Consider the following 12,777-nt stretch of genomic DNA (forward strand, 5'->3'; position numbering starts at 1 on the left):
AAAGCGGGAATGCGGCGGCCAATCAGGCCGCGGGCCGGGGCTGGCGCGCGCGCACGGGGGGCGGGGCCGGCGGCGCCTCCGCGGGAAACCCGGTCGCGGGCAGAGCGGGGCCGCGAGGGGTCGTCGGGCCGCGCGGGGAGGCGCGCGCTCTGGTCTCGCGCGGGGCTGCGTGCGGCCGGCAGGAGGCGGACGGCCGGCGCTGGGCAGAGGGGCGCTAGGGGACTGCGTGGGTTTCATTTCCAGGCATGTTGTGGGGGGACAGGGGGAGGGGGCGCGGGAAGGAGGCGTGGCCACGGGCCGGGGAGGGGAAGGAGGCGTGGCCACGGGCCGGGGAGGGGGAAGGAGGCGTGGCCACTGGCCTGGCGGGCCGCGGGCGGGAGAGAAGTTTGCAAACCGCGGCGTTGCTGTCTACAGTATTCCCAGGAATGGAGGGGAATCGCGAAACAAGCGCTCCCGGTGAGGTCTCAGCGTTCTTGCTGGAAACGGCTCCCGATTCCGCTATGTCTCCGGGGACCCCGCCGCCTGCGAGGTGCGCGGTAGGGAGGACGATCCGGTCGCGTTGGAAGTTCACGTCACGGAGATGAGTAGGTTTCCAGACCTGCAATTGTAGGGGGGATCGGGTGTCGATGATAATAGAGGAAAAGAGCATTGCCCAGGCCACCTCCGCAGATCTTTTCAGCCCAACATTTCAAAAGCTGAGCGCAGTATCGCTCTCCCTCAGATATTCTTCCTTTCTGTATGTGACTCCCTTCACCTTCCCCAACAACGAAGCCGCTGGCTGCCCAAAGGATCCTTTTACGCAGTGGACTTAACAGGAATATGATACATCCAAATACAAAAATAAATGTGCCTGAATGGACTCCGGATTGCGGCGCCAAAGTAGACATTTCTTTTGAATCTTCTCTTCCTTTTATGTCCCTACCACAAACATAAGCAAAACCTGTCATTCCAACCTCAAATTTTATATCATTTCCCACTCCACTGATGCCATTCAAATCCGTCCTTTCTCTTCGTTTGCGTGGATTTCCACACAGCCTGCCACACATTGGGCAGGTGGCATCCACATTGTCACCCCATCACCTCCTAGTCACATAGCAACCAGGGTGTGGTTTTAATCAGATTGGGTAGTCTTCTTGCTTAAAGCTCTCCCATGGCTTCCCATCACACTTGGAATAAAATTCAAATGCAGTGGTTTATGAGGTCCTAAGTAATTCAGTTGCTGACAGCCTTGGTCTCATCTCTCCAACACAGTTGGCTGTTTCAGTCACACAACCTTCCTTCGTGTTTCTGCATAAAGCCAAGCTCATTCCTACACTTACTTTTTTTCTGCTAGGACTGCTTTTCCCTCAGAAATTTCAGATGATTTATTGCATTTTCACATCATTTAGCTCTATGCTCAAGTGCTTCTCCTTCCTCAATACCATCACTATTCCCTCCCCATTGTGTTTCATTCATTCATTTATTAATTGTAATATATCCTATCTAATAATAGAGAAACATGGTAATTAACCATAACTTCGCTACCCTTCCCATTGGCTAATCAGCGAGATATGCAAATTAACTGCCAGCCAAGATGGTGGCCCCAGCCAGGCAGCTGAAGCAAACATGAACATGAGGCTTGCTTACTCCAGTGATGGAGGAAGTCAACGGTCCCCGCCTGCTGCAGCTCAACTCTGAGCTCCGGATGAAACAATGTTGCAATTATAGAACCTAAACAAACCCCAGAAACCTGCTTTCAGCCAGCGCGGCCTCAGAGTTTAGAGCGGCCAGTGATGGCAACAGAGTTTCAATTATAGAATCTAAATAAACCCACGTACCTGCTTTCAGCCGGCAACGGCCTCAGAGCTGGAGCCTGCTCTCAGCTCCAGTGACAGCTATAGAAGGTAAATTAATCCCAGAATGAAAAAAAAGAAAGAAAAAGGGAGAGGCTGGGAGCTTTAGTTGCCCACCAGCCTGAAAACAGCCCTCAGCCCCTCATCCAGGCACCCCAGTGGGGACCTCCACCCTGAAGGGGGTGTGACCAGCTGCAAACAGCCATCATCCCATCATCCAGGCTGGCCAGGCACCCAAGCGATGCCCCCACCCTGATCTGGGACACCCTTCAGGGCAAACCAGCCGGCCCCCACCCATGCACCAGGCCTCTATCCTATATAGTAAACGGGTAATATGGAAACTGACCCTAACAGCAGAAGGACTGGGAATGACTAGTCACTATGACACACACTGACCACCAGGGTGCAGACACTCAATGCAGAAGCTGCCCTCTGGTGGTCAGGGCTCTCTCACATGGGAGGAGCTCTGCTCAGCCACAAGCCAGGCTGATGGCTGCCAGTACAGTGGTGGTGGTGGGAGCCTCTCCTGCCTCCTCAGCAGTGCTAAGGATGTCCAACTGCAGTTTAGGCCTGCTCCCCGCTGGCAAGTGGACATCCCCCGAGGGCTGCCAGGCTGCCAGAGGGATGTCTGATTGCCATCTTAGGCCCAATCCCCTGGGGAGCGGGCCTCAGCCAGCAGGTGGTCATCCCCTGAGGGGTCCTAGACTGCGAGAGGGTACAGGCCAGGCTGAGGGACCCCTCCATCCCCTCCCCCCCCCCCCCCCCGAGTGCACAAATTTTTGTGCACCGGGCCTCTAGTATTAATATAAAATTTATTAATTTATTTTATACCATTTCCCACTCCACTTTCTGCACCTACTTTCTGCTCAACCCTAGGGAGCTAGAGAGCAGGACTAAGGAAGATCTTGTTAATAGATGACATATGAAAGATCTTAAGTAAATGAGAGCAGTGAAGAAAGACTGGATATATTCTGAAGAATTCTGTAAAGTATTGAATATGGGGTATATGCGAGAGAAATTAATGATGACTTTGGATTTGGGTTCAATAACCAGAAGAACCAAGTAGCTATTTTCTGAGATGAGCAAGACCTTAGGAGTTGGAAGGACATGGGGGGGGGGGGTGTTGAGGGGGCAGGGGGAGTGTGTGATGAAGAAGGGGATCAGCTGTTTTGTTTAAATATGTAATGTCTGAGATTCCGGTTAGCATCTAAATGGAGACTCAGAAGAGGCAGCTGGATGCAAGAGTCTGGCATTCAGAGGAAGACGCTCTAGCTCAAGATATAAATTTAGCAGTTGTCAACATGTAGATGGTCTCTAAAACCCTGGGCCGGCTGACATCACTAACAGTGAGTATTGGTATAGATGAGGAGAGGTTCAAGGTTGTACCTTGATGCTCTTCAATGTTCAGAGGTTCAGGAGAGGAAGAGGAACCAGCAAAGGAGATAAGGAGCAGCTGCAGCCAGTGAAGTGGGAGGAAAATCAAGTGAACTGTTGTGTTTCAGAAGCCAAATGAACAAGTGTCTAAGAGGGAGAGGGTGGTTAACTGGGTCAGAAGCTGCTAAAAGGTCAGGTGAGAAGAGAACTGAGAACTGGCCATCTGAAATAACAATGATGAATTATATATAAGTGACAACAGCTATTTCTGTGGGGTGGTGAGTATGGCGGTGCCAGGAGTGGGGATATAGAGAGACAGGCAAGGAATGGATTCTGATGATCTTTTCAGAAATATTGGTGTTCAGGGGAGCAGAGAAATGGGGCAGTTAGCTCAAAGGGAGTCTGGTGTTTAAGAAGGAAGATACAATTGTATGTTTATGGGATGATGGGAATGAATCAGTAGAGAGGGGAAAATTGATGAAAGATGGAGGGGCAATAGCTGAACTGAGCGACCTACGGTAGATATGTCAAGTTGGGTTCTCTAAGCAGATGCTGAAGCAGAATTTGAGGAGCTAGAAATTTATTAGGGATCAGCACCTGTGAAACGAAGGGGAAGGAAGCAGGATTGTACAGAGGGAGAAGTCCACCTGTGAATCAGATCTGACAAAGCCTAGGCCAGCCCTGTGGGGAGCTCTGGAGTGAGTATTCTTCTTCTGAGTGTTCTTCCTGGCTGGGCTTTTATATGCCAACCTTGCTCACTGCATGCGAGCTGTCCCAGGAAGGGCATGACCTCAGGTGAAGCGACTCCACAGCTGTAGCAGACCCTGAAGAAGCTGACAAGATGGAGGCTGCTGACTGCAGGCTCTGTAACTGGGCAGCAGGTCCTTCCTTTAAAGGGGGTTCTGGGTGGCACATTTCCATGTTTCCCACAGGAGACGAGAGGTGACAGAATCTAGTGCACAAGTGGAGGAATTGTCCTTAGATGGAACGTGGACAGTTTCTAAACATGGAGGATATTTGTACCCACACTGGGTGGGCTTTGGCAGATGTAGTGGAAGTTTTAGAGGTTCATTAACTTTTTCAGTGAAGTCAGGAGCAAAATCATTTACAGTGAATGAGTGTGGGAGAGGACTGTTGCGAGTTTCAGGAGAAAGGACAGGTGAGCTGATTTGATAGGAGAATGGGGGATGGATGGATTAGGGAATGTAATATGGTTGCCAGGAAGCTGCAAGGAGGACCCAGTGGGAATAGTGACCATGAAGTCAAAGTGAGACCAGTTAGGATTCTTGTTTTTCTCCAGACATATTCAGCTACCCAGGAATAGATGTGAAGATGGCAAAGGTTTGGGTTTAATCAGGTTAGGATTTTGCCAGGCAAGTATGAAGACAGGAGAGAAGCGTAAGTGAATTGAGTATATGGGCAGGACAATGAACATGATGGTGCATAGAATCTGAGTTGAGTAGGGAGGAAAGTAAAGACACTTAGTGAAAATGGGCAAGATCTTTATAACTTTGTTGCATTTGTCACTACCTGAAAATTTCATTGCCCCTCATCCGGGTAAAACAGTAAGTTCCTTAAAGCTTTAGGGACTCTGTCTCATTCATCATGGTATTCTCAGCACCTGAAGCAGTGCCAAACACATAGTAAGTGGTCAGTAAGTATTTGCCAAATGAATGCAAACCAATCTTATTAAACTCTTATTATGAAGATTCAGAATGGTTTTTGTTTAATGAAATGGTATATAAGGATAGGATGGGTTATTTCAGCAAAAGTTTATTTAACAGCAGTTCAACAATTTTGTTTAACAGCAAAGGTTTATTTCTCACTTGGTAAAGCTTTCTGTTGGTTCAAGCAACTCCCCAGGGCTTCCATTCATGTGGTTTATTTATTTCTTTAGGCTACTTTGATCTTATAGATCCACTATCTCAACACAAGTCCTGGTGTTCATGATGGGGGAGCGGGGGAAAGACAGCAGGAGAACTCATTCCTGCCCTCCTATGATTCTGCTCATTGGCCAGTGACCAAATCAGTCCTATGACCCCACCTAACTGCAAAGAATCTAGGCATTATAGGGCACATATGGAGTAGTTGGTGAGCATAGCTGTCTCTGCACAGAAGGGGCTAATAATTGCCATTAGATAAGGTACAATTGAGGTGAAGAGGGAATGTCCCTGAAAATATCCGTTAGTTTTATTTTGGAAATACAGGGTGAAGCAAACGTAGGTTTATAATTATTCCTATAGAAAATAATACAACAATAATAAATAATGATACAAGGATAGACTTTTGTGTACTCAAAACTATAAACCTACTTTTGCCCCACCCTGTTCTTAAACCCTGATTCTTAATGTTTTTTTTCATTTTGCTTTGAGAAGTTTTTATATATACTGCACACATGTATCTGTTCTTCTCATACACATATCTAGCTCTTACATACATATATCTGTCTTTCCCAGACTATAAGCCTTATGGACAGAGACCATGTTCATGCTATATAGTCTCTCCCAGTACCTGGCACAGTGCCTGACACATAGCAATACCTTAAAAATATTTCTTTAATTGAAATGCATCCCCTTTTGGTGCTTAGACAGTGGCATGAGTGTTGTCTGGCCGCTATTTAAAGACCTTCCAGCAATATCAGTTCAGTAAATGAACATGGCTTGAATAAGCTGAGGACCAGATTCTTATTTAAACCTGTTCATAAATATAAATACAGTGACACATTTGCTTCTTCTAAAAACTAGATATCATATTCTATTTTGGTCGAAAGAATTAGCCGAAGTACACAATTTAGTATTGTGAGATTAGTTTTAAAATATGTGAATGTGGCAATATCCAGTTGGTTGGTAATGACAATGGCCAGGGAAGACTATTCAGGGTGAACAGTAGGAGAAAATGAGGGAGATGGTGGTTAGACTTACAAAAGTCAGAGAAGTGATAAGAGGTTTAAAATAAAAAGAGAAGAGAAATAGAAATAAAAAAAGAAAAGAAAATTGAAGCAAATAGAACTCGACTAGAGAGAGAAAGAGAGAGAGAGAAGACAGAAAATAATCTTAAAACAACAAAAGAATAATGAAGAGCATGATCTGGAGGTAAAATGTTTGGCTGTTCTACTCTGGCTCTGTTCTCCTAAAGCCAGCCAGCCCTTCCCCCTTGCTTTCTTTCTATATTATTTTTACTTTTTTAAAATAATTTATTGACTTTTAGAGAGAGAGGAAGGGAAAGGGAGAGAGAGAAACATTGATGTGAGAGCATAACACTGATTGTCTGCCTCCTAAAGGCCCCCTACTGGGGATTGAGCCTCAACCCCAGCATGGACATGTGCCCTTGACCAGGAATTGAACTGGCAACTTCTGGTGCACAGGATGATGCCCAACCAACTAAGCCACACTGGCCAGGGCACTTCTTTCTTGCCTTCACCTTTGTCCAGTTGTCTCAGAATCAGGTGGGAGGATCCAGCAGGGAGCCCTAGTACCTCAGAGTACCCTGAGATCTTCTGATTACAGCCCACGATGGTTACAGCCAAGTAATGCAGCTCCCAATGGCAGCCATAGATGTCTAGAGCTTAGTGAATCTAGAGAGCATGGCCTCTAGAAGTAGCATGAACAGATGGATCCAGACTGAGGAAGGTCATAAAATGATTAAATGGGAGGAATGAAAGATATAATAAAATTCTCAAAAGAAGAGGGAAGCTGGAGTAGGGGCATGCTCTTACATAATAGGACATTTGGGATATATATATCTCAAAGTGATTCCTGTATGTCAAAGTTCCCATTAATTCATTCCACTATTCAGTTACAAATCAACATTATTTTAATCCTTGAACCGTATGAGAATTACTGTGAAAATAAAATATTTCATTAAAAAACCCAAACAGACCATTTTCTAATATCTAACTTCTATTTACTTCTATTATTTCTACCACTGACTCTCCTCCCTCCACACTTTCCTTCAGGAAATGTTTCTCTCTCTAGGGCTTTGTCATGGGATTGAACTTAGATTTCACAAAGGCAGGAGGATCTATACTCTGCTGTTCACTGATCTTGTGCCCCTTCTCTAGAGTTCTCCCTGATTGCCTTTCATCCCTAACTCCATCCACATTTGAGGATGAAAAAAAAATCCTCCAGCCATAATGAGCTTCTTTAAATTCTTTGAATTGACATGTTTTTCTTACCTTTGGCTCTCTCTCAGTGCTACACCCCCTACTGGAAAACTCTTTCTCCTCCTAATCTCCGTCCCTGTTCAAATTACACTCACTCTTCAGGTCTCAGTGTAAAAGTCACTTCCTCTGGGCTTCATGTATACTTCCTTCTGTGTGTGCTATCCTCCATCAGAGTGTCTAGTTTTAGCAGCCTTTCTACTTGTCTATCCCTCTACTCAGCTTGGTGAGGCTGGAGATGTTGTCTTTCTTATTAACTCTTGTATCTTTAGCACCCAGCAGTCTCTCTAACTAGCAAGCATTCAATAAATAATGAATGAATAAGAAGGCCAAAGTCTTTGTGCTTACCTTCCCCTACTCCTCTTCCTATGTCATCTAAGCTGGTTCTTTGCAATAACTTGTTTGGTAAGTTTATCTTCCAATATCCACTTCCTGCCCAATAGAAAAAACTGACAATTTTAGTAAGTATTCATTTTTCCCCCCCAGTCCTCAGATTAGAAGTTACCCGATCAATCTTTAATAGGTATTTGCATGATCAGGGCTCTATAATAAACTGGTTGCTTCTCATGTTAATTCCTAACATTCTTTAAATTATAGCACGACTGATTAGGAATAATGCTATACTGCCTCTAACCTACTCCATAAATATATAGTATATGGATAGGTGAATGAATGAATGAATGCAATGCAATGCAATGCAATTTAACTAGTCACCTTCCGCATCCCCAGTAGGGATTATGTCACTCCGGCTCCTGCATATTAGTGATACAGCAATATTTTCACTGACACCCCCCCCCCCCACCCTCCCGCCCTTGCATCGTTATCTTTTCTATTACTCAGTATGCTCTGCCCATTGCTAGTTCTCTGCCCATTAGAACTCTCTTTGAGTACATCCACCTGTTCCTTTCCAGAACTTTGGTTTCGTAACTGCGTCTCTCCTAAGTAAGAACAGAGGCTCAGGGCATGCTCAGTAAACAAAGCCGGGTGTAATTTACTGCTCTGGCCCTGCCTTGGAGTCCTGACAGGTGGCAGGTATCCACCATGCTGGCAAAGGAGACTTGCCCTGTTTTGTACAGCTGAACCTATTTTCCCCCCTAGGCCAATCTAATGTCCTGGCAACCTAAGTTTAAACAGTGGGAACGTCTTCGTTTTAAAAACAATAAAACAGAAGAAATTATTTTGAAAAAATTAAAATGACTAGCAGGAGATTCTCAGAGCACAAACTACATGAATATCAAGTGTTAAGTGATGTTGTGGTGAGGACACACGAGGACGGAGGCGGGGGATGAATGGAAGTGGTACCTATCTTTAACCTCATTGGGCAGATCAAGATTTTTAAAAGGGGTTTCTGAGATTGCTCAGCCCCAGAATTTCAAGGACCTTCCTAGTCGCTGCCTTCTTGCTAAGAGGGCGCGTTTCTGGGGGAGGCGGTGCGTGCACGCGCCGGAGGAGGGCAGGCTCGGAGAGGGGCCACCGCTCTCCCGAATAAACAGCAGGGGGAGAAGGGGAGCGCGGCGGAGGGCCGAGGGAGGGGAGAGGACTCCGGCTGCTGGGGCAGGGCGGGAGGAAAGGGTGGAGACACGCCCCGGGGCAGGTTGCTGGAGATCCGAGCGCCTCGGAGACGCGGAGCGGCTGCGGGGCGGAGCTGACAGCGGGCTCCGAGTGGCGCTCGCCCTCGCCAGCCCTGCGCTCCCACGTCCCCAGCTCCTCACTCCGACCTCGCGCGCAAGGTAAGGAGGGGCGCGGGGTGCAGCCCTCTTCCGAGCCGGTGTACCAGGTGCGGTTCGGCGTCCGCAGGCTATCACCTTCTCCCTCCCTCGCCCTTTCCGGGTCTCCTCGTCATCCCGGAGCTCTCGGCGGGCTGCTCTCAGGAACTCGGGACCCTCCGCCACCCCCACTTTTACTCCGCGGCTCGTTGGACCCCTGTCTCCTTCCTCTCACTTTCCTCACCCCCCGGGCAGCTCCTGGAACCCCGCACCTCGGGCTCTGGGGGAGGAGGCGGGTCTTCCACCCTCACCAGGTGTGGGGCGCAAACACCGGCACCCGCCCCCTCTCCCCCGCTCATCCCCCCAGTGTGCAATGATTTTCCGGCTGAAATATCACAGCTCCTTTCCTTCTGTTACCATCCTAACTTGGGGGTGGGGGGGGCGTCAAGGGCGGTATAGCGTCTTTTGTATCTGCACCAAATGATAGGTTGAAGGTCTTTGGGGTTTAATTTTCCTGAAAATCAAACATTGTGGTAAATTTCCAAGGTGTTCTGGGTGACCAAGAAGCTAGAACTTCATCACAGCCTAGAATAATAGCTCCTAGTCCAGCGCTGCTGAGATCCTGATTCGGAAATCGGTGTGTGTGTGTGTGTGTGTGTGTGTGTGTGTGTGTGTGTTTGCAGGCTTCTGTGTATTAACCGCTTTAGGTGTTATAGCAATGCGCTCTTCCTTTATAATCACTTGAAAGTATCTGTAGGGTCCGCGTAGGAGGTGTGAGCATCCAACTGTTTGTAAGCCTCACCGGGAATAGTAATGTGAATAGAGAATAAAAACAGAGTGAAAGCTGGTTTCCTTCAAGTTGAGGATTTTGGTGGGGTACCATTGGTTCAGAGATGACAATTTTGGGAAGGGAGGGTTAAAGTTCATTTGAAACTCAGATATAGGATGGAGAGAAATACCACTTCTAAGAGCCCCCATTAAAGAGAGCTTTTATTTTTAAAAAAATATATTTTATTGATTTTCTACAGAGAGGAATAGAGAGTTAGAAACATCGATCAGCTGCCTCCTGCACACCCCCTACTGGGGATGTGCCCGCAACCAAGGTACATGCCCTTGACCGGAATCAAACCTGGGACCCTTCAGTCCGCAGGCTGATGCCCTATCCACTGAGCCAAACCGGTTAGGGCAAAGAGAGCTTTTAATCATCAGTTTAAAAAAAGGTAAGAATTCCTTTGCAAGTACTCTGGCTATGAGAAAGGAATGAGGCCTATGCTGGTGGGAATCAAAACATTTTCCTTCATGTGCTGCACTGACTGACTTTCTCTGTCGGTGACTACTGGCATTTTTATATGTTGGTTACTTTAAGGCTAGGGAGCCAAGTGGACTATTATCTCTAGGAAACAGGAAGAATGATCATATTTTCATAAATGATCATAATTTGGGTCCTGTTTACATTCCTAATTATTTTTTAAGATATATTTTATTGATTCAGAGAAGGGGAGAGAGAAACATCAATGGTGAGAGAGAATCGCTGATCCCCTGCCTCCTGCACGCACCACACTGGGGGCTGAGCCCACAACCCAGGCATGTGCCCTGACGGGGAATTAAACCTGGGACCCTTCAGTCCACAGGCCGAAGCTCTATCCACTGAGCCAAACCAGCTAGGGCTACATTCCTAAATATTTAAACCAAGCTCTTCTACCCTGAATTGGTTGAGTGTGTGTAAGTTATATTGTATTTGAATTTACACAGATAACTAAATGTTTTCTCCAAATTGTACTTTGTCGTAGATGTACATCTGCTGCTTTTCATATATATGTATATGTATATGTACCTGAACTATTCTAAGCACTTAACAAATTCTCAGAATGTAACTATCTGGGAAAATAAAGATTTTTGTCTTTTGGAAAATTGAGGTGAAGCACTAACTTTTAAAAATACCATAAAGGAGGTATAATATGAAATCATACAACTTTTAATGAAATGAAATGCTTGTTATGAAATAGGGATGGTATTTGGTACCTGCTTTCAAGGATTTTAAGGACAAGTAAGAGACTTTCTGTAAAGCATTTTGAACTTGAAGAAGAGTCACTGTCTAGGTATTGAGCCAATGTGATTGTTTCCCTGGCAAACTTTTTCTTCTTTCTAAAATTAACTTTCCCTTAGGAAATACAGTGCAGATGCGCACGATTCAGCTAACCAGGTCCAGAAAATACTGTTTGCATTTTAAAAGTGACCTTAACTCATCTGTACAAATCTATTGTTTGCAGCCTGTGTCACACAATATGCAGAAATATTCATTGCTTGCTGACCTTTTCAAAGCACTGGCTTAATAAGGGGAGTTATGGACAGAATACAGATTATATTATGAATTTTGTGGCTTGGGCAAAACTATTATAATTTTTTCCTAAGGTTTTTGTGTATATGCGTGTACACTGGGTCTGGGACTTACATAATTATGTATATATATGTAACACATGTTTTTAATAGGAACAAAACCCCACACTATTTTTCTTTGTAGCAGAACACTGTAAGCATTAGGTTTTGATTACTTTTTCATGGAAATTTTAATGACAGAACTAAAAACTTCAAGGAAATAATTCCATAAAGATCTATTTGGAACTGAAGGCCCTGTTAATAAGACATGTTTGAAGCCCTTACTCTGTACGCTTAGGATATGTGGAGCAGTCCTTTGTGAGCGGGTATGGGTGGTAGATCCAATTCTGGCAGCTTCGACAGTGGGTGATTAGACCCTGCCACTCCTCTCCAGACCTTTAATTTGGTCTGTAACTTGATGCTTCACTGACCGCACACTCTCCCTGCCACGCCAGCTCACAGAGGAATTGCAGGCACTTTGGACTGAATGTTTTTCGCCCTCCCATCAATTAGAACATGTTTGCATTGGTTGCAGAATGCAGTTACATTTTTAGCTCAGTACTCTAAGAAATACCTTTAGCTATGAAGAGAGTAGTCTTAGTGCAGCCGTAGATCACAAATTGCCTTATTAAATCGCTTTGTTAATTTCCTAATGATTCAACTATGTAGAAATAATAGTCATAGAGTATTAAAATTGGAAGGCACTTTAGAAGTCATCTAGATTCTAATTATTTCTTTCTACAGATGAATATTGAAACACTTCACAGTCATAATCTATACTTTGAGAATACCCATTAAATGTTATATTCTTTCCAGTTCTTGTACTAATGTGGATTTTGCTGATTTTAAATGAATTTACATACGAGTTCAATAAGGTAGGAATGGCTGCAAAGTATATTGCAAATCTCAGCTAGATTTCCAATGAAACTCAAAGCGTGATGTTAAAAGCAATATAGGTTATTTACAAGGATACTGAACTATTCTAAAGTAGCATCCTAGGTTTTTCATTCCAGTAGGTGGGAGGACTACTTCAACTGGCTGACAGAAGAAAAGGAGTACACTAACCAAGATGAGTATAAACAGAGCCGAGTAAGATGGCGAAGCGTGTGAAAAGCATAACTTAGTAAATCAGCAAATCCTTCAGGAATGGTTGGCCTTTAGACTCCTCCCCAGATATTTTCATCTGAAATAATGCAAACAATCATTGGAGTTTCTAGTCCTCAACACCCTATTGAGCTAAGGCTTGATTTTGGAAGTTCCACTGAGGAGACAGGGAAACTAGGTAAGACAGGGAGGAGGACCATGGGAGGAGGAGGAAATAGAAGCAGGC

General features: G+C 45.3%; 1 protein-coding gene across 1 annotated transcript in view; it reads left to right on the top strand.

Annotated features, from left to right (window-relative positions):
* Positions 1 to 8,916: 8,916 nt before the first annotated feature.
* RNF144B (ring finger protein 144B) overlaps positions 8,917 to 12,777 on the top strand; it is a 181,888-nt gene continuing 178,027 nt past the window's right edge. Inside the window, exon 1 of the mRNA XM_081085586.1 lies at positions 8,917 to 9,095. The gene's annotated coding sequence lies outside the window, so the exon portion shown is untranslated. The remainder of the gene's footprint in view (positions 9,096 to 12,777) is intronic.

This window comes from Myotis nattereri, assembly GCF_964212035.1.
Source record: "Myotis nattereri genome assembly, chromosome: 3".
Taxonomy (NCBI): domain Eukaryota; kingdom Metazoa; phylum Chordata; class Mammalia; order Chiroptera; family Vespertilionidae; genus Myotis; species Myotis nattereri.